At 42.1% G+C, this 22,131-nt stretch overlaps 1 protein-coding gene across 1 annotated transcript in view; it reads left to right on the top strand.

Moving 5' to 3' along the window:
* The first annotated feature begins 17,284 nt into the window (after positions 1 to 17,284).
* GNG12 (G protein subunit gamma 12) overlaps positions 17,285 to 22,131 on the top strand; it is a 77,459-nt gene continuing 72,612 nt past the window's right edge. The window contains exon 1 of the mRNA XM_049617034.1: positions 17,285 to 17,340. The gene's annotated coding sequence lies outside the window, so the exon portion shown is untranslated. The remainder of the gene's footprint in view (positions 17,341 to 22,131) is intronic.

Raw genomic sequence — 22,131 nt, forward strand, 5'->3', positions numbered from 1 at the left:
AAGAAAAGCCAGTTGTGAGTGGTTTTATTAGATTCTGAATTTTTATTGGACACTTGAGAACTGTTCTTTGGAGTTTAGACTCTCATTCTAATGCCCGTGTCCATGTGTGTATTTTTGCATAGTTGGGATCAGTGTGTACATCCTCTTTGTTCGTCTACTTTTGCATCTAACCTTGGTTCATGTTGCCCTTTTCCTGTGTGCTCATAGTTTACATCTTTCTCCTTAGGATAGGCGATAAAATAATCCCCTGGGCTGGTAAGTAGCCGTTGGTTTAACTTTGTATCCAAGTACTAGACATTTGGGTTGTTTAGGGTTTCACAAGAATATATTTGCTATAAACATCAGGTACAGATTGCTCAGTCAGCAACTTATTATGCGCCTTCTGGACTGGCACTCTCTGCCAAGGTCTTAGAAGTGATATCAACTCATTAAACTAAGAGTCTTAAGAACTGGCATTCAGGATTTCCTGAGACAGCATCTTATTCTTTGGCTTATTTTTCTTCGTTTAATTAGCAGATATGTAGGGAGGACCTGTCATGTGCCAGAGAGTACCAGGCACTGGTAAGGTAGAAAAGGTCCCCAAATGATGGAGCATACAGTAGCCAATAGATTCAAGACGAATGTGGAAGCAAAAGGCATCATGGTGGCATCGCCATCCTGTAAACACAGTGTCAGTCAGACTTCCAGGTAGACAGTGGACATTTGGTCTTGGTGAGACAAAATGTCTAGATACAGTACAGTGTAACTACTTTAGATTCACTGCAGATGGTGAGGTGGGGGTAGTAAGAATTGCAGAATATTAAAATCAATACAGTTTTAATTATTTCTAAATTAGGCCAGCAAAGTGATGGCTAGGTTTGAAGCTGCATGGTATAGTGAAAAGCACAAGCCTATGAATTCAGATAGTTCTAGATTTGACTCCTAGCTCTGCCACTTGTAGACTTGTGGTATTGTAAAAAATATCTAAACCTTCTCAATCTCAGTGTCCTTAACTCTAAAATGGGTATAGTATTTTTTTGTCCTTTGGGTTGTTTGTATCCCCAGTGCCCAGCACAGGGTAGGGGCTCAGCAGTTGGTTGTTGGCAGAATAAAAGAGGGATTATGGATGGGTGGGTGGATGGATGGTTGGTTAGATGGATAGCTGGCTGGCTGGCTGGCTGGAAGGAAGGAAGGAAGGAAGGAAGGAACAAACGAACGAATGAATGAACGATCACTGTGGATTGAGAAAGACTTGAGGGCCTCTTTGCTAAATAATAAAGCAAGAGCAAGTTATATTGGCCTTGGCTATATTACCTTGAGGTTTGCCAAGCAAATTTTCTTACGTCTAAGTTAAGGGAAACCAAATTAAGCCATATTTTTTTCTTTTATCATCTCACTTGTGTCAAGGCTGTAAATGGCAGAAAACATGACTAATTGAGGCCCTAACAAGTAGGGAGCTATTTCTCCAGATCTTCAGAAAGTCTGAAGGAGACAGCTGCTTCTGCCCTTTGCCACTATGGATCTGTCTGTCTCCATTCCTTTGATCTACCCTGTTTGCGGTGTTGGGTTTAAAACATAGACTTTCTTTCTGGTGGTCACTAAACGATTGTCACAGTTCTGTGTCTCATGACCAGTTTCAAAGTTGAGAACCAGTGAGGGATCTACCATGCCGCTTCTGTCATTTATGAGGAGGCAGAATCCTTTCCCAGTACCCCCACAAAGCTCCCCCTCAGGCCAGGACCTTTTCTGAACTCACAGCATCTCTTCCTGAACAAACTGGGGTTCCGTTAGCAGGGAAATGTTGAGGGCTACGGGGAGGCTGAACCACCATAGTGTTGGCCACATTTTCACATAAGTAAACTGAAAAAGCAAAAAAGGCAGAAGTTCAAGTTTGGATATGACTTATTTATAAGACTTTATCTGTGTTAGGGGCTTCAGGACTTGTAAGCCCCCAGCTAGGATGTTAAGATTCTTTTGGTTTTAAGCCAGATGGCACTGTTTTTGTGGCTGGATGTATCTTTGTTGAATGTATGGAGGTTTTTAAATTTTTTTTCTTCTTCCTTTTTGCATGGCAGAAGAAAAGAGGAGTAAAAGAGTTAAAATAGGGGAATATTTTCTAGAGTTAGTGCTAGGCCTCTGAAATGCTGCAACCCAGACTTTTGCCAGAAGCCCTACCCTGACACTGGCCAAAGGACTGTTAACAAAATACTTGTCCAACCAAGCTAAGTGAAGAGAAGAAAATATAAAACACTATTTGAGGGAAGCGGCGGGGGGAGCTTTAGGAGGGTTGGCAGTGAAACTTTGCAGAAGAGAGCAGGAATTTGAGGGTCGTTCAGAATGTCACTAGTGTATAGTTTATGTTGGCTCTGCCCATGTTCAATGTTCAGAGAACAGAGGGGAAAAGGCCACTTGTACAGCCCGAGAGGGGTGCAAGGACTGCAGAGTTAAGTCGCACATAAACACACAAACACACATGTTCTAGGAATCCAGATTTGTGGTTAAAAAAAAAAAAGAATTGATTTTTTGGGAGTTTTTGACTTGGATGACGAAATGCCTGATAATCAATATCTACCATTTTCCTTTTTGGACACGCCAGCCTAACAACTTGCATTCCTAAACGATTAAATGAGATACCATGTCAAAAACTTCAAAACTTTTAAGCTTTAAAGAAATACACATATAAGAAAAAATTCACTGTGACTTGCATATGATTTATTGTATTTTATTTGTTAAGGAGGTCAAAGGGCAGAACTGATGCGGATCATTGTTTTCTATTTTTGTCAACTCCAGTGTCAGAATTTGACCATATCCTTGAACCGTGCTGTGTCTGACTTAATTTCTCAAGTGATTGGAAATTAATAATGCCTTGTGTTTACATGAGAGGTCCAAAGTTTCACCCACAAAAGTTCGAGAAAAATGATGCTTTTAGAAAAGGAGAAAAGACACAGTAGACAAATGTCGCTGATTGAACTCTCTGAAGCTGAGGTCTGCTAAGAGGCCAAGTAAAGGAGAGAAGGGTGGAATTCAGAGAGTGAGATACTGGTCTCTGCAGGGTGGCATTCACTGCCATGCTGGGAAAATGCCAGAAGCCTGGGAGAATGGCTGTCCCCTCAGAGCTAACACTGACCACTTGGCGTATCATGATAAATGGGGTTCATTCATGAAGGAAAACACTGCTCTTCTGAAAAGCACCCATATTGAAGTAAGCCACCAGAAAATCCAAATGTATAGAAGATAGATACCTGGCAGGAGAAATCTATGCTTCTTTTTATTTTTTTTTTCCAAAAAGTTTTCTTAATGTTCCATAGTATAATCTTTGGCCACTGGGACCAAACTGCTTTGGAAGCATACAACAAAAGTAGTGTAGCAAACCACTTGGCATTGAAATTTGAGCCAGCCCTATTCAGAATTAACTGAAAGAAACACTGCCATTACCATAAATAAGGCAGACAGTCTCTTTATTAGTTGAATTCTCTGAGCATTTTTTTGAAGGTAATAAAGCTTTAAGGCTTTCGTAAGAGGCAAAAGGCTATAAAACATGTCAGATGCTTGGATAAAAACTCAGGACATAGCCATGAGTTTGTGTACGTTGAGCCTACCCACCACATCACTGACCCTCAGGGGGTGGGGCACCCTGGTCCACCCCCCAGTGGGGTGTGTGAAAGATGGCAGACATATCCAAACCTAAGCAAGGGAGCTGGGTCATTTAAAAAACCATACACTGTGTGATGATTTGCTTGGGAAAGAGGGAAATATTTTCATAATATAAACATTAGAAAAATTCAGTTGCATAAAATATTTCTGGCTATTTGAGAATATGCATTCATTCAGTAACAAAAAAAAAAAATACGTAGTCCCTGTCAGGCGTCTCCTCAGGCACGGTGGGTACAGCAGTGAATAAACAACGTCCTCTTCTCGTGGAGTTTACATTCCAGTGAAGGAGAGAGATAATAATTCAATAAGATAGCAAATAGAATGCCAGGAAGTGTTAAGTGCTATGAAGAAGAGCAAAGCAGGGTAAGAAAGGAGAGTGTAGGGCCTCTCTGAGGAGAGGACACTCGTCACAGAGACCTGAAGGAAGTGAGGTTGAAAAGTGTGTGTGAGTTGGAGCAGGAGGAAGAATGTGTCTCAGCACTGAGGCAGGCGATTGCTTGGCATATTTGGGTTTTTTTGTTTGTTTGTTTTGCTTTTATGTTTCTACATAAGAAATACTTTTTAAAATACGTGTTTTTTAAACTAATCTCTAGGCCCAAACTTACAACCTCAAGTTTGGGGCTCAGACTTATAACCTCAAGATCAAAAGTCATATGGCTCTACCCACAGAGCCAGCCAGGGGCCCCTGGATTGCTTGGCTCATTTGAGGAGAAGGGGAGGTCAGTGTGTCTGGGTAGAGTGAGCCAGGGCCAGTTCATGTAGAACCCAGGAAGCCGAGGATTTAGCTCGTGTGCTAAACATGCCTAGAAGCCCTTGGAGAGTTTTGAGCAGGGGAGTAAGGTGAAGAAAGATGACACCCCCACTGCTGAGGGACACTAGACTTGGAATGGGGGGAGGAGCACGGCCGAAGCCCAGAGACCCATGGGGATGCTGCCAGCTCAGACCAGGAGACTTGGAGGAGACCCTGAGGTGTGACTGGATCCGAGACGTTTTGAAGGTAGGGCTGACGGGATTTGCTGGTGGGTTGACTAGATGAACAGTAGGTGAGAAAGGAGCCAAAGGTGAATGAGGATTTGGGCTTGAGCAAAGGCATGAATGGTGGTGTCCAGCTTCCAGCACTGGGAGCCCCAGGGGAGCAGTGTGGGGGGATCATTTAAGAATTTGGTTGTGGCCGTTGTTAAGCTTGAGATCCTAATAAGGCATCCTTGGGAAGATATCAAGAAGTTAGTCGGATAAATAACTATAGAGTTCAGAGAAGAGGCTGGGGATGGAGAGATGTAGATTTGAAAGTTACTGGATTTAGGGGAGAGGAGAGGATCCAGCAGGGGAGACTGAGAACGCACATCAGTTTCCTGAAACAGCCATGGAAAGGGCACATCAGAATCTGGTTAGGGAAGGGAAGGTTTTTATGGTTTTCAAAGGTGGGTGTCATAAAAGGTTAAGAAAGACTGCCTTACATCATCAGTGTCCACAGCACTTGTAGGGGAGACATGTTCATAGGAACAAAACCTAGCTTAAGCAATAGAAGATAAATAGGAACCTAATTTCTGGATTCACAATTAGTTATAAACATGAACGTTTAGGGCTTTTTTGTTTTTCCTCCCTTTCGTTTATTGAAAACCTAGGGTGTGTTAAGCAAAGAGCTCATTCTTGTGGGAAGGAAGAAAAATACATAGAAGTATAAAGTATGGCCTGTGCAGTCACAAGGCCTTATAATCAAATTGCCTATGCAGGTGCATAAACAAATAAGAACAGGGTTGGGGGGTCAAGGAGACGAGTTGAGCATGGAAATGGCTAGCTGTACAGAACATCATCAGATGCCCTGGGCTGCTGTTAAATCCCTTCCTAGAGGTATGGTGAATAACAGGGGTTTTTTGTTTGTTTATTTGTTTGTTTGTTGTTTTCCTTGGCTCTGGGTGGTAGGTTTTTGTTTGTTTGTTTTTGTTTTTTTTCTGTTGCAGTGAGTTCAGGCTTGTGCATTCCCCCAAAGGAAAGTCATCAGATTGTGTAGTTCAGCATGTATATAAAATGGAAAGCTCATGAGAATGTCTGGGAGAGGGTACAAACTAATGTTAACAGTAGAGGCAGCAAAGGTGGCTTTATCCAGGCAGCAAGTGGTAGGTGCAGGAACAGAGAGGTTGTGCCTGCTGTGTTGGTTTTCTTAAGACTTGTCTTCTTACTGTAGAATTATGTCTTTGAGTGGATTATGTTGAACACAGTGGGATTTGTTTTTGTAAGCTATTGATCTCTTGATGATATAGGAAAAGATGAACAAGTCCTTAGAATCTCTATATCTTATCTACTCCTTTGATTGGTTTTCAGTGACCAAGGGACTCTCACTCAATGCCCACCCGTTTTGGTGGCTACAATTTAAAACTGAATCACTCAGTGGAGTCAAAGCCCCCAAACCAGGGTTTGGGTGGCCGCTCCTAGCATCAGCTAAGGAGCACTTATCATTTGCTTCTGAGGCCAAGGCCCGGAGAAGTAGCTCATCCACGTCAAAGGTCTGGCAGAGTGAAACCAAAACCTTCCCTGTCTGATTTTTCTGATCCAGCTCCAGGCAGTGCCCTTTGCTGCATCCTGCCCTTATTATGCTGCCTGACTCTGTGCAGCAGACATCACCTGAATATTTGTGGGATGACTGTCTTCCTCGCTGTCTCAGCATCCAACAGAAAGTATGTCATCGAAAGGAGTGATAACGATTAGAGAGCTAAGCCCAGTGGACAAAATGATTATTTTCACCATGTGGCAGAAACTCAGTTACCCGGGACACTCCCATAAAGCTGGAACTTGCAGAGGGAAACATAGTTATATATTACAGTGATAAATGCTGCTCAATTTTACTTTTTGTTTTCTTAAGTTTTCTGAGGCTAATAAAAGTTCAACCCTGCCGAGGAGTTGTTGCTGTTTTTTTTTAATAGCTCTATTCAAGCATGGTTGGATTTCGAAAATATTTTTTTCATTGAAAAGTAACCAGAAATATGTTGGAGATCATTGTCGCCAGAGAAAGAGTCTAAGGCTCCTATCTCCATTCCTGTGTGCGGAGAGTTCTCACAGTGGGGAATTGTGTCTGGCTAACATTAACTGAGATTCTGGGAGGATGCCTTTGAGTCAGGATTCAATGGAGGGCCCTTGATTCCTATCAGCCCAGTTTTTTGCCATCATTCATTCTCTATAGATGTATCAGCCACCCCCTGCCTGTCAGATACTGTCATAAAGTAACATCCTGTTGTGACCATAGTTTTTTGGCAGCCGTGTTGTGTTCTTTTTCTTTATCTTCTAAACTTTAACTCTGTCTGTTGAACAGTAGCAGTATAAGCCATGGCCATGGGGTGAGGCACTGTAAGATCCCTAGTTAACAAAGACACATGAAAATATATTTGCTATATTCTGCGTAGGTAAGTAGACGAATTTATTTTAGGAAGATTTGCACTGTCACATGTTAAAGCTGAAAATGTTTGGTTAACTCTCAGTTAACAACAGCAGAAATTAAATTCAACCAGTCTTTTGGCTAATTGCTGTTTTCTCTAAGCATTAAGTAAGTGGTTCTTTCCCTTCAGGACAACAGCTAGTGATCACTGGGCTCTCAACTAGTCTTTGTGCCTTGAACATATTATTCAGTAAGAATTATTGCAAATGATCTACGAGCCTCCAAGCCCCCAAGATTTTCCAGAGGGTCCCATGGCTCAAAGGGTCCAGATTAATTTCTGGGGATTAGATCACATTTAACATTGCACCAGTTCCCATATAAGAACCTGGGGCATAAACCCTTTGGTCCACGGTGTGTACCTCACAAACCCTGAGTAGGGTGACCAACCATCTTGGTTGTGTGTGGCACCGAAGGGATTTCTAGGATGTGGAACTTTCCCTGCTAAACCAAAAGTCCCAAGCATACCAAGAAGAGTTGGTTTCCCTAATCAAAAGTAGGATCTACGTACAGAAAGGAATATCGCTAAATACGATCTTCTGAAACCAGCAACTTATCTGTAAAATGGAGATAATTCTGTCTTCCTCATGGGGTTGTGATAAGGCTCAACTATTCCTATCTGTGGGGCTGGGTAGCTGGCTATTGCTTTGTCCTTGGAGGGGACCAGCATCATCTCTGATAGGGCCCTCTAACTGCTTGCTCTCCAGAGGCCTGTCAGTGAGTCAGTACTAGTTACTATTTTTTCTTGTAATGTTTATTTTTGAGAGAGAGAGAGAGAGTGAGTGAGCATGAGTGGGGGAGGGGCAGAGAGAGAGGGAGACACAGAATCTGAAGCAGGCTTTAGGCTCTGAGCTGTGAACACAGAGCCTGACGTGAGGCTCAAACCCACAAACCGCAAGATCATGACCTTGAGCTGAAGTCGGATGCTTAACCGACTAAGCCACCCAGGTGCTCCAAATCAGTACTAGTTCTTTCTGATGTGAAGATGCTAGAGATCCTGGGTCATTTCTGTTGGCCCCATGCTTCTCACTATAGTCACCCCCTTTGGGCTTTGCCTGGTACTGCCTCTTGGGTGATGAGGCCTCTCTTGCATGTAAACCTCCCCAACCCGGTGCATTAAGCAGTTTGCAGTCCTCAGTGGGCCTAGGTACTCACTTCCTCTTGGGCATTGGCACAGGTTGTTTCCTCTGCCTTGCTCACGACTCCCTCCTTTGAGTTTCTGGTTAACCTTGGGTGTTCTTCATACTTCAGCTCCAACACTGCTTCCTCTCGTAAGCCTTCCATGATCATCCCAGACTGGTATAGATGCCCCTCCTCTGTGCCCTCAGAGCTCCTCGTACTTACTGCAATTAGATAACATGCTGCTGAAGCTCTTAATTACCTCCTCATTTGTTTCCATGACTTATCGTAGGCTCCTCGAGGAGAAGGCCTATATGTTGCTCTCTGTTGTATCTGCAGCACCTTCCACATTGCCAGGCATGTGGTAGGCTTAGAGAGGCTGATGTGGGGCAGGATAGTGGAAGAACTCACCACCCTCATCTGTAGTTTGCTTTGACCTTGCTATGGCCCTGACCACCCGGTCCTGTCAGTCCTTGGGAGATGTAAGCCACTCTTGATTTTTCTCAGAAGAACCCCATCCTGTCCTTACAGGGACCATCACCCAGTTTAGCTAGGTTTTCATTCACCCTGTAAGACACTAAGCACGTTATGAAAATACATACACAATACCAACCCAAACTGCCAAGGGTTATATAAATATCAGTGGGGAGACTTAGGAACTGAGAATATTACGTAGGGTGGAGGCACACAGTTTTTTTGCTTATTTGTATATACACGGAATAAAAATATTTCTACTGTGGCGAGTTTAAATGTGAAATCCTCACATCGCCCCCCCCGCCCTCAGTTCTGAAGACGTAGTGACTTGTAGGCTTAATCGTGAATTTTGGAAGTTTCATTTTATAATTTGATCCAGATTATTTTTCTTTCTCCCTAGTGAACATTAATCGTTTCCTGTGAATTTTCCTGATATTAGGAAACAGATGTTTCATATTTTTATCTGCGTTTTTCCCAAATGCTGAACCAGGACTTTTGTAGTGTGTGTGTGTGTGTGTGTGTGTGTGTGTGTGTGTGTGTGTGTGTACACTGTGAATTTTTGAGGAATGAGTTATATCAGAATTTGCAAATAAAAGCATAACAGCTATATCTACAGAATTACACAGATTTGTCCAAGGCTGGAAACATTGTTGGACATTCTGTTTAATGTAGTTTGGTACTGTTTAGCTAATGTAGACTTCTGGCCTAAGAATGCATTAGGACTGTCTCATGTTAGTGTGCTTGCCAGAATAAGGAGCAGCTTAGCAAAAAGCACATAGTTAATGCAGCCTTCAGTGCTCTGATTTTTAACTAACTGTATTTTTTTGTTTGTTTGTTTTTACCTTGGTCTCTTAACTGCATGAAGTGCTTCATCTCTTACTAAAACACTGAGTCAGTGTTATCTCTGTGCAGAGTAGGGTGCTAGGATTTTGGGGAGATACAAACACAAATAAGATATGGACCTTGGGATCTTACTCAGTAGAAGAGGTGAAACATATACTAAAATACCTGCTATAAAAGGTAGAGAGTGATAAAGGTTATAGAAATTCATAGAGAAGAGTGGTTTCATTGAGCCCAGAAGGGAAGGAATACTGGCAAGAAGAGTGATGTTTATGCTCGTTTAAAAAAAAAAAAAAAAATGACAGTAAAGCAACACTTAATTTAGGTCTAAGTTATTTGGATTATTTTAACTGCATAAGGATGGTCCGTTACATAAGGCATTGTTTTGGTGGATTCTCTAAAAATAATACTAGCCAGAGAAAGACAAGTACTGCATGGTATCGTTTATATGTGGAATCAAAACAAATCAAATCAAACTCCTAGAAACAGTAGAAAAGTGGTTGCCAGGGGCTGGGGGGGACACGGGGAGAGGTTGGTAAAAACTTTAAGCTGTAAAATGAATAAGGGCTGAGGATCTAAAGGGAAACATGTTGACTGTAGTTGATAACATTGTATTATATCATTGAGATTTTCTAGAAAAGCAGAACTTAAATTTTCTCACCCCACCCGAAGAAAAAGGTCAATATGTGAGATGATGGGTGTATTAATTAACTAAATAGGAGGAAGCCTTTTGCAATGTGTATCAAATCGCCATGATGGACACTTGAAATATCTTACAGTTTTACTTGTCAATTACACCTCAACAAAGCTGAATTAAAAATGCCAACATTTCTGGAGAGCCTCTAGTGCAGCAGGTGTGGTTCTCTGATGCTTTGTATAAAGGTTTTTTAATAGGAAATGAGGTAGAATTGGTGCTTGAGATAATTATCCCTTTGCACAAAAACACATCTCTTTATTTTGGTTCCTGTGGTTCCAAGAACAAAGGGCTGAGTCCAGTCTTGGCCAACTCCAAGGCTCGGTGACCCTGTTTAAGTTGCCTGGCCTGCATGGGTCTCAGTTTTCTCAGGCGTGTAGTGCGAATTGTCGTATTCCGCAGCTCACTCACAGGGTTGCTGTGAAAATAAAAGTGGGTGTAAATGAACATTGAAAAGCAATCAAAAGCCAAGCATTTTGCCAAGAAACAATGTCATAGCTCATGAGGTTTATACAAAATGTGGCTGTTGCTTATTATTTATTAAAATGCTCTGTAAATTAAAAGGTGTTTATTCTAAAATTCAAAATACAGGGAATATATTTATAGCAAAGACAAATACTAACTCTTGATTATCATATACTATTTAAGAGCTCATTGAAATTCATAACAAAAATATGAAGATCCTTCTATGAATAAGAAAAACATAAGCTTATTTTTCAAGGTGACAAACCATTAATAAACAGGAAAAAAAGTTCATTTTCACTAATTATCTTAGAAATACAAATTAAAACTGCATTAAGAATACCATTTTATGTGTAAAATGTCAACATCTCAGAAATTCCCCATTATTTGGTTGGTGGTGTTATATGCTAATTAAAGGCCCTTTTAAAAACAAAAAATTGTTAATTCTACTGTTAGAAATTTAGGGAAGCTGGGGAAATAAGTGAAAGGGACGAAAAAAGCTAAAGCATGAAGATATCCAATGTAATATTATTTATAATAATAAAGACTGGTGACAATTTGCATTATTTAGTGCAGTATGGGAGTGATTTAGTAAATCGGAACTTTTTACATGAAGGACTGATTTTAGGCCCCTTAAATAATCATTGTGAATATGTGTAGAAACACAGAAAATATTTAAAATAAAATGGAAAAAGAAAATAATAGCCGTCATTTATGGAGCCTTTCCTGGTGGCATTGGGCCAACATTCTCCCTTTTTATTCAGATAGCAACTGTGTGCTTAAAGGTATTTTTACGCGTTAGAAAATTGAGGCTTACAGGTAAATGGTTCAAGGACTTGCATGTCATCAGTGGAGAAGCCAACATTCAGACCTCACCTCCTAACTCCAAAGCTTTCTCTGGGTTTACTATCAATAGCATTTGAACTGTGGCCATGGTTACGTAATAACGTGTGCGTGTGGAGCGTAACAGGCAAAAATAAGTGGTAGCATTACGATGGTGGGCATATGGGCCCAGAGATGTTTGATGTCCTTTTAAAACTGTCATTGGGAAACATACACACACCACCACCACCACCACCAAAAAAGTGCCACTGCCCTTTCCATAGAAAAATAAGAAACAATATATTGAGTAAAATTTCATTTGTTTACTCTGGCTTTTTATGTATTCTCATAGAGGTTGGCAAAATAGGAATTACATGTCTATTTTTAAAATTTCTCACTAGCTTTGGCATAATCAGGATACTTTCCCCCCAGATTATCTACAAAGTAGGTGAGGACACATCCCACCAGCTCTTTAATTAAAAACAAAATTTCAAGTCTCTAACTCTCTGTGGATTAAGGACAGTGAGCAGGTGGGAGAATTTCTCCTGATGAACAGCCCAGACCAGCTCTTCCGAGCAGGAGCCCATCTCAAGGTGGAGATAATGGGGTGGTACCATTTGGTTAAAGTAGGCCAGTTCACCTGCTCAGGGTGTGCCCTTTCCTAGGACAAAAGCCTTTGCACGGTGAGGGAAAATGTCACCATTTTTTTTCCTACTGTCTTTCACCTTTCGGGCTCAAGACTTGTCCTGATTCTTTGACGCATTACAGTATTGCTTTATAAAGTCAGGAGTCCTGGAGCACCCGAGTGGCTCAGTCAGTTAAGTGTCTGACTTCAGCTCAGGTCACGATCTCGTGGTCTGTGAGTTCAAGCCTAATGATGGGCTCTGTGCTAATAGCTCAGATCCTGGAGCCCATTTCTGATTCTGTGTCCCTCTCTGTCCCTCTGTATCTCCCTCTCTCTCTGCCCCAGCTTGTGCTCTGTCTCTCTCTCTCTCAAAAATAAACATTAAAAAAATTTTTTTAAATAAAAAAATAAAGTCAGGAGCCCTGCAACATCTAGTAACACAAATTTCTATGATAGGCTCAAGACACAGGGTATATTTTGCCTCACCTTTGTGGAACATGTATCTTTTACACTTACACCTACAGTAGGGCCTTGTATGTTTTGAAGGCCCTTTTATATCCATTTTGCCATTTGAGATAACATCATGTCAGAATTTGCAAGTGGAAATGAGAACGGATCTGACTAGGAAAGGTGGAGATGTCTTGAGAGCTGGAAACATTCTGCAACATGTTTCTCAGTATAGCCCATTCAGGGTCACTTCCTATTTTGTGGGTGGGGAAATGGAGGCACCTGTTAGTTAAGTGATTTGCTGGAAGTCGTGGTAGTCAAGACAGCTAGAAGCCAGGCCTATAAAACTAATGTTCCCCCCACCCCACCTCCTACAGTGCTATATTCTGTATTTTCAAGAGAATTAACATGAACTAGAAGCAGGTATGATCAGGATCCAGTGGCTGTTTAAAGATCTCCCAGGGCTATAATTTTGTATTTTATAATGACAGTAAATGTTATATAGTAATGGAGTCTAGCAAGTTATCACATGCATTTTAGACGATTCCTATCGAGTGGATCTTTTTACAGTGACACAAATACGTACACCTGTGCTGTTCAGTACAGTGGCTACTATGTCTACTTGATTACTTGAAATATGGCTTATGAGTCTTTAATTGTTTAAATTCCCACATGTGCCAGCAGCTATTGTAGTGGACAGCAATAGTTCAAGACTTCTTGATGCTTTCTTGACATCTCCACTTGGGTAGCTCAAAGTTAACAAGGTCGATCAAATCAATTCTTTTTTTTTGTTTGTTTGTTTCAAATTAGAACTCTTGATTTTCCTCGCACAACCTGTTTCTCCCCTAAAGAAGACACCACTGACCCAGTTGCTTGAGCCAAAACCTAGGTGTCCTCTAGACCCGTTCCTCTCTCTCCTTTCCCACAACCACTTCAGCAGCAGGTCTTAATTGTTTTACTTCCAGAACCTATCCTGAATCCATTCACTTATCTCCATCTCAACTGCTACCATCCTGTGCCCAAGGTACCATCATTTCTCACTTAAACAATTGAATGGCCTCATACTGGTCACCACTGATCCATCCATCCACTGTTGCCTCTTCCAGACTCCTCCATGCAGCTGCCAGAGAGACATTGTTAAATTCTTCAGTAGGTCACATCACTCCATGCTTACATGGAAAAATTTGTAGAACTTGTCACTATTTGAAGTTATCTTACTTACTTCTTTGTGTACTTGTTTATTTTCTGTCTTCCATTACAGTGGGAGGGCCCCTATATCAGGAGCCTTGTTTACCTCATTTACTGCTATATCTCCAGCAGGTACAACCATGCCTGGCACATACTTTGCATTCAGTAAACGTCTCAATAACAATTAGATTAATGTTTATTGTAGAAGGAGATGAGGTAGGAAGAGTCAAAACACAATTGGTTATTATAATTTTATTGTTAATAACTGAGATAATGTTGACGTCCATATACATGGGAAGTTGGTGGTTTCTTTTACATTCTGGATGCAGTGGGAAGAGGGGCTGTGATGGCTAATTGCATTTATTGGCGAGTGGTAGGCTGGGCCAATGTCCTGATGCAATCTCTGACGTGAGCTACAGAGAGCTCTTTCTCTCCCTAGAAGTCTGTGTATGTCCCAGATCTTGAAACTCTTGTCTTTCCCACTGGTAGAGAAAGGGGAGAGTGTCCTCCTACAAGGTCACTTTTTATATTCATCCAAGGAGAGTTTAGATAGTGCTGGAAAGAAACATACTGTGGAACTGAAGGGTAAAGAATGACAAAGCCATGACTGGACAACAAAAGGAGATTTTCAACAGACTTTTATTTTAAAAATATTTGGAATATACTCACTGAGTTATTTGAAGCCAAGTAAATCCAAAAAAAAAAAAAATAGGGCTTTGTGTACTTTTTTAACTTGAATATTGCTTTTATTAAAAAAATTTTTGAGAGAGCAAGCAAAAGTGGGGGGGGGCAGGGAGGGCAGAGAGAGAAGGAGAGAGAGAATCCAAGCAGACCCCCCACTGTCAGCTCACAGCCTGACATGTGGGGCTCGAGCTCATGAACCTCGAGATCATGACCTGAGCTGAATGAAGTTGGATGCTTAACCAACTGAGCCACCCAGGCGCCCCGAATGTTGCATCTTTTAAAGGAAAGGGTCTTTTCTGTCATTCCTTTATAATGGTCAGCCAAGGCTTTCAGAGGGCATGTTATTACTTAGATCCACGTGCAAAGTTGAGGGAAGCTGATGATCTCATTGGAGGTATGATCGAGTTGGCCAAGCTCTGAGTTGTGTCTGTTCCCTCTCATAGTGAACAAGCATAGGCTGGATTTAAAACATATCCCCTCAGCACTGGCTGGATTTAAAAGATGAAGTGAAAGCTTGCTTTGCTAAAGAACATATTTGGAGACTTTTTATCCCAGTGTGTTTTTATTCACACTCTGGCTCTTGCACTTACAAGCTGGATAACTTTAGGCTGCTGACTTCTATGCCTCAGTTTGCTCACCTGCTAAATGGAGTAATAAAAGGACCTACCCTGTATGGTTACTGAGTAGATTAGAGGAACATGCAAAGCACTTGGAACAGTGCCTGGCACATGACTCCATAAATACCAGCTTTTGTTATTATCCGTAGTGGTACATAATTCTCAACTGAATTGAATGAATACTACTGTTACTGCAGAGAGAGAAAGCTGTCCCTATGGCAGCCAAAGGAGTTCACAAAGGCTTCCCAGAGGAGATGACTTTGGAACTGATGCCTACAGGTAAGCTAATACGATAGGGAAAGGATGTGTTTGACAGAAAGAACAGAATCTGCAAAGGCACAGAGGGGTGAGTGTGTGGCATGTAGGGACCTGTAAATAGGTCTGTGTAGCTAAAAGACAAGATATCTGAGTGCCCGGGAAGAGGTCAGGCATGAGACCACTGCAGCTTTTGAGACTGGGCTAAGGAACTTGGATTTGCTCCTACAACCTAGAGGAAGCCACTGAAGGACTTTCAGCAGGTTCGGGGCTCAGCATGCCACAGTGGCCTCAGTCCAAGGCCTGCTGATTCTGAACAGTGTCCCTGACCAACCTCCTTTCCTACTATATGGGCGTGGAGTTCACACGTGTGGATCTTATTTTTCTCACTAGGTGTGACTTCTTTGGGGACCACGGATTAATCAATTTAAAAGGATATGTTTTCTGAATTCCTTTCTACCTGATTCTTCTGGTCTTCCTCTCCACCCAGCTAGGACGGATATAGAGGTGCCTATCTTATAGACCCCTTCGAGAATCTGATGGAAGTGATAGACCCTTCCCTCAGAAAAATTGTGAAGACAAAATTTTCGAAAGACCGACACCTACCCCCCCCAACCCCGACACCATTAACCTCCTGCTGCATCCCGGTCAGACCCAGGCCTGCTTGTGGTGATTTTGCTCCTCCTCCATGTTGTTTTTATTTTAATTCGCTAGCACATCCCGTAACTCCTCCATCTGCCGTCACTGCTATTATCTGACCATGTATTGTGACAGCAGCCTTGGATCACTTGGTGGTTATAACTAAAACTGAAAGTAATTATCTTATCTTGAGCCATTCACATTTAGGTGAGAGTCTAGTGGCTAAAGGACATGGGATCTGGAGGCAGACCTCTACATGGATTACGATCCCAGCTCTGTCACCAACGTATAACCTTGAGTATGTTACTTAACCTCTCCACGTCTCAGTTTCCTTATTACAAAATGGGAATGATAATATGCTTATCTCATAAGGTTATTGTGAGTGTTAATTGAAGTCAGATGCCAAGAACAGTTCCTGGCACATAGTTAAGTGCTATATAAATATTTGCTATTATTACGTGATTATTTCCAGTAAAATGACATCACAAATGGGGTGATGATGGGATTACTAAGAGGAGAAAAATAGATGAATAAAATCTCTTCATGCATTTGACTTGATTTACCAGAACCTGAAGGCCAAAAGTGGATTCCCTCTGTGTCTGATGTGGCTACTTGCCATTGTGGCTGTTGACCACTTGAAATGTGGTTAGTCTGCGTTGTGACCTGCTGGGTCTTAAAGATTTAGTGTGACGAAAAGAATGTGACATGTCTCATTAGTAATTTTTCTATTGGTTACATGGTGAAATGATAATATTCTGAATAAATTCAGTTACACATATCATTAAAATTTCATCCATTTCTTTTTGCCTGTTTAGTGTAACTACTAGAAAATAGAAAATTATATATATATAGCTCATGTTCTATTTCTGTTGAGCAGGACTGCCTTGGGCTCATCCTTATCAATAAAACAAAAATTTGTGCTTATTTGTGATCTATTGGGAAGCCTTGTACATTCTTCCCTATTGTCCTGGAGGTTGTGCTGGACTGTCCATTTTTTAATTGGTTCCATGCAGGGAGCTGTGGCTTGGTCCTAGCAGAAGGGGTTGAGGGACCAAGGCAAGAGCAACAACCAAAGAGGCTTCTGCTGACTTGGAGGGGTTTGGATGAAAACACTACCATTTATAGTTATACTGGCTTCAGACTTTCAGCGCTCCCTGAAGTAGAAGAGAGAAGGCTCTCTATTCAGGAAGTTGAAATATGTAGGCAAAAAACTCTCCCTCTTCCATCAGGAGCCAGAAAAAGCTTTGCTAATCTTTAACTAAAAGAATAAATACTCAACATCATGGCGGTCACTTGGGACTGAAAGCACACCCTTTGCAAGTGTGATTTACTTATGGAATGTTTGCTTAATTCTATTTCAGATTCATTCCACCACTTCCAACCTGAAAACGGTGGGCCACAGGAAGTCTTTCTGGTGAGTTCTCTTTCATTTTTAAAACAATGTGACTGTTTGACATTATTTTTGAAATGATATTCACACTTCTAAGTTAGATACATCCCTACCAGGACTATGATTAGATGTCTATTTATTCACACTTTTTAAAATTTCCTCTCTGAAAGGATTTAAGATGTTTCCATGCCTTAAAAAAAAGTAGATCAATCCACATTCCTTTGCTAAGAACATGGTCAGGGAAAAGATCTATGATTATATGCCAAATACTGTTAAATTTTCTTTTTTTTTTTTTTTTTTTTTTTTTTGGTAATGAAACTATTTCCAGGCCCTTGTTGATGGTCTGCTTGTTTTAAGCAGTATCCAAAACAACAAAGTGTTATTTCAGCCAAGGAATTCAGACAGTCCCTTGCAGTGTGTTGTAATGAAAATTGGCTTACAGCTACAACGTATTAGCTTTCTTACTGCTGGAGGTTTCTTCTCCTCTCTTTGAACCTAAATGTGATTGTTGTGAGAGAATAGTTATGCATTGGTAGAAAACTGACTTTAGAGTTAGGCAAATAATATACTTCTTAAGTGAAAAATCTTCTGGGGCTTCATGTGGCCTGACTCCCTAATACTGTGGTGATCTTATTTGCAGTGCGTAGCAGTTAGCTTTTGCTGCGTAAGAAACCACTCCAAAATATACTGCCAGAAATTCGAGCCGAAATTTCCTGACTCCAAATAACAATCGTTTCATTATCCTGCAATGTTGTGGGTTGACAGTTTGGGCTGGGCTTTGCTGTGTGATTCTTCTGGTTTCCGGTGGGACCACTCCTGTCTGAAGTCAGCTACAGGTCCACGATGGCTAAGGCATGTGTCTCACCATCCTCCAGGCTACCCTGAGCATGTTCACATGGGGTTGATCAGGGTACTGAGACAAAGTGGGAACGTCTTGAGGCTGAGGCTCAGCTGTGGCACAGCGTTGTTTCCATCACATTCTTTCGACCAAAGTGAGCTGTATGGCTGGCCTGGAATCACGAGGCTCCAGAGTCTACCCCCTAGTACAGGAGCTACAGAACTGTACTGCAGGCAGCATGGATAAAGAGAGGGGAAGGATTGTGGCCATTTTTATAGTCCTGCCATACAGGGCTTCTGAGTCACAGGGAAAGAGAAGGGCATGGAGTGAGGACTCCGATCCATGCCTGTCCCATAGCCTGCCATCCTCTGTCCCCATTCTGCTTGACAGGCCCTGGCACTGCCAGCTGGCATCTCAGTTCAGCAGGTTTCAAGGTGTTCTTGCCAGTGTCGGACTGCCCACTCTCTGACCTTCCCTCCACTCTACACTGCCGCACTGGTCATCCTTTGGCTCATCTTTCAGGCTGTCCCTGCTTTGCTCAGAAACTGTCGGTGCCCCAGGTCACCCACAGCACCAGCCTCGACTCCTCTCTCTGGCTTCTCCATATCCATCACCTGGCTACATCCTTTCCTGCTCGCCTCTCACTATTTCCTTTATTCCAGCCATGCTGGTCCCATTACCATTTCTCTGGAGGATACTTCATGCTGCTCACCCCTTCTCCACTTGGAAACCCTTCCCATTCTGAAGGTCCCACTGGAATATTCCCTTCTCCACAATATGGCCTCCCCGCCTATTCCTGCCATCTGGAATCTGCCCTGCCCTGAACTATTTCAAAGCCAAACCCTGTGCTCTGTGTTTCACTCCCTTCACCTTGGCTAGTCTTCCTTCTTCCATTGCTTTGTCAGTGATGTCTTTAAACCTAGACATGATTGCCGTGAGATAACTGTTATACAGTGGTAGAAAACGGACTTTAGAGAGCAGACGGCTACCTACACTTTCCTTGCACCACAGAGGTGTATACTGAGAGTATAGCAGGTACTTAGTCCTAACATAGCAGGTATACCTTAGTATAGGTACTTAGTATATATAGCAGGAGGCAGCATGGACACTACAGTTGGTTGTCTGTCAGCAGCTCATCAGGATCACATGTGACACCTGTTAAAACACAAGCACGCGGTCCCTTCCCCTGCGCCCTCCCCATTCATTAGGTCTGGGGTAGACTCCCAGAATCTTAAAGTGCTCAGATGATTCGCATGCGATTGCTGTGCACAAGTTGGCAACCACTTGTTATGGAAAGAATAAGAAATTTATATGAGACCTGGGTCTGAGCCCTGACTCTTCTGCTGCTGGCTGTGGGACCTTATGAACTCAACCTCGTTGAGCTTCAGTTTCTCCCTCTGTAAAATGGGAATGATGTTTAACTTGAGGCCTGCCAGGAGATCTAAAAGGAGGATGTATGTGCAAGTGTTTTATAAACCATAAAAAATAATTAAAGTGCATTAACTGGTTATGGATCTGAGGCTAGCCAAGGTTAAGAAAGGGGAAGTTACCTTCGTGGTAGGGGTGGTCGTGGTAGTGATGGAGGAATAGGCAGTGAGTAGTTGTGTGGTAGTCATGGGAGGATACATAATAACAGCAGCAATAAGTCATATTAGTGTGTACTGGGGTTTTCTTTTCTTTTCTTTTCTTTTTTTTTTTTTGGAGTGCTGACTGTGTGAGCCAGGCACTGCTAACTGCTTTACATGGAATTATTTGAGATTTACGAGAAGAGCCCCCTGTTGAGTTGCATCTGTACCATCATTAGGGCCTATTCCACGATTAGTGAATGAGCCCTTTGGGTTTTTTGTCCTCTTCAAAATACCCATTTAAAATGTGCTCATCCCTGAAAGAAGAAATACTTGATTGAACTGCTGTCAACCATGGACAGCCTGTCAGTGTCAAGTAAAAGGTCCTGTAGAAGTGTGAACTGCTTTGATTGGATGAGAGGAGATGGGAAAGGTAGAGCAACCATTAGTAGGAGGCACAGGAAAGGGCCAGAGGGCGCCCAGCTGCCCAAGGAAGGATGGAGTGGTGGGAGGTCTGCACGAGGGCCGGAAGAGGGGGAGGAGGACCAAGTCATCTGCTGACAGTTTGGCGCAGGGCTCTTCCTGGTCCAAGGCCACCACCTTCTCAGCCTGCTCACCTAGAGCTTCCCCAAACAGCTACCACAACAGGCAGCATTTGTAAAACTGTCTTCCATTCACCATCCAATTTGTTTTACAAATAATAAATATTTTTATTATTATTGTTATTATAATTGTTTTGTTTGCAAGTAACAGAAATCCAACTGAAACTAGTTTCTTTTTTTTTAATTTTTTTTTAATGTTTATTTATTTTTGAGACAGAGACAGAGAGCATGAGCAGAGGAGAGAGAGGGAGACACAGAATCCGAAGGAGGCTCCAGGCTCTGAGCTGTCAGCACAGAGCCTGACGTGGGGCTCGAACTCACGAGCTGTGAGATCATGACCTGAGCCGAAGTCGGACACTTAACTGACTGAGCCACCCAGGAGCCCCACTAGTTTCTTGACTTACATGATTAAGATGTCTGTATTGGAATGGGCTTCTGGTATAGCTGTGTCCAGGGGTTCAAAAGGTATCATTAGGCCATTATCTTTCACTCTCTCCATTTTTTGGCTCTGCTCAACTCTGTCAACTTCATTCACAGGCAAGCTCTTCCCTCACCATGTGCCAGAGGTGGCCATCAATGTTACATTTCCATCATCCTCACAGCTATGGATCTCAGTGAAAAGGGGTTGCTTCTTTTCCCATTTTTCTAGCAATAGGACCAAGGAGGGATCTTAACGGGCCCAGTTTGGATTCTTTGCCTGAATCAACTTGGTTAGAAGCACACAGAAGACAATAGCAGTATCTATTTGGGCAAGGTTTGTTTCTGTGGCCCTTGAGAGAGGGTGAATCCCATTTCATGGAATGCAATCCCTATGAAAAGAAGAATTTCGTTACCAGTAGAAGGAAGGAAGGAAGGGAGTGCCAAGCAGATAAAATTTTTAGGTACCAGAGTCCACTGATTTAGAAATTCTTAATGGGGGCACGGGGAGGGGTGTCCACTAAACTGGAAAGGTTTAAAATTAGATTCAGCTTCACTTTCATCGGCTATCTATTCCAGGTTTGGTATCATGATCAAGACTAGTAACAGCATATGGAGAGGTCAAGGATGGGTGACCCCACTGTGGGGTCGGATAGGCAGCTTTGGGCTTGAGGATCTCCTACCGCATCCCCAGAATCTATAGGAGTGATTATTAACCTGGACACAGTAAATAGGCTTCAGTAGACCTGTAACCCATTGAATGAAAAAAATGAATGAGCTTCTATAATTATTTGCAAAATTGTGTGTATGCACTTTTTTACTGGAAAAAGGGATTATGCTTCCATTGTTTTCTCTTAGGATTCCATGGCCCCTACCGTTTAAGAGCCATTGCTTCACACGTACTTAAATTGTTTTATATTTGGCTAGCTTAATCTTATGCATCCATTTCTTGTCTTGGCTCAGCTAATAAAGTTTAGTGTCCATGATAAACATAGTTCCCTATGGAACAGACACAGTGATGTCAGTGGCTGAGTATGTTGCATTAAATTGCATGTTGAGGTTTTTAGGCATATATGTAAACTTTTTACAACCATAGCTGCCATTTACCTAAATGCTTACTCTGGTGCCAGGTTCTGTGCTACGTGCTTTATGTGCATTATCTGAACTAGTTATTTATACACATGACTATAATTCTGCAAACCTCAGGTCTATAGTAACACGTACAAGAACCAGCTCCTTCTCTCTGCCACTGTGAGAATACAGAATATAAACTCCATCTTTTCTGTCTTCCCTGTATCTGCTGCTGTGGGTCCACCTCTCTCTACCTTTCTACCCACAGATGATAGAATCATAGAATCCCAGAGTTGGAAGAGGCCACTAAGATCATGCAATT

The sequence above is a fragment of the Panthera uncia genome (assembly GCF_023721935.1).
Source record: "Panthera uncia isolate 11264 chromosome C1 unlocalized genomic scaffold, Puncia_PCG_1.0 HiC_scaffold_4, whole genome shotgun sequence".
Taxonomy (NCBI): Eukaryota; Metazoa; Chordata; class Mammalia; order Carnivora; family Felidae; genus Panthera; species Panthera uncia.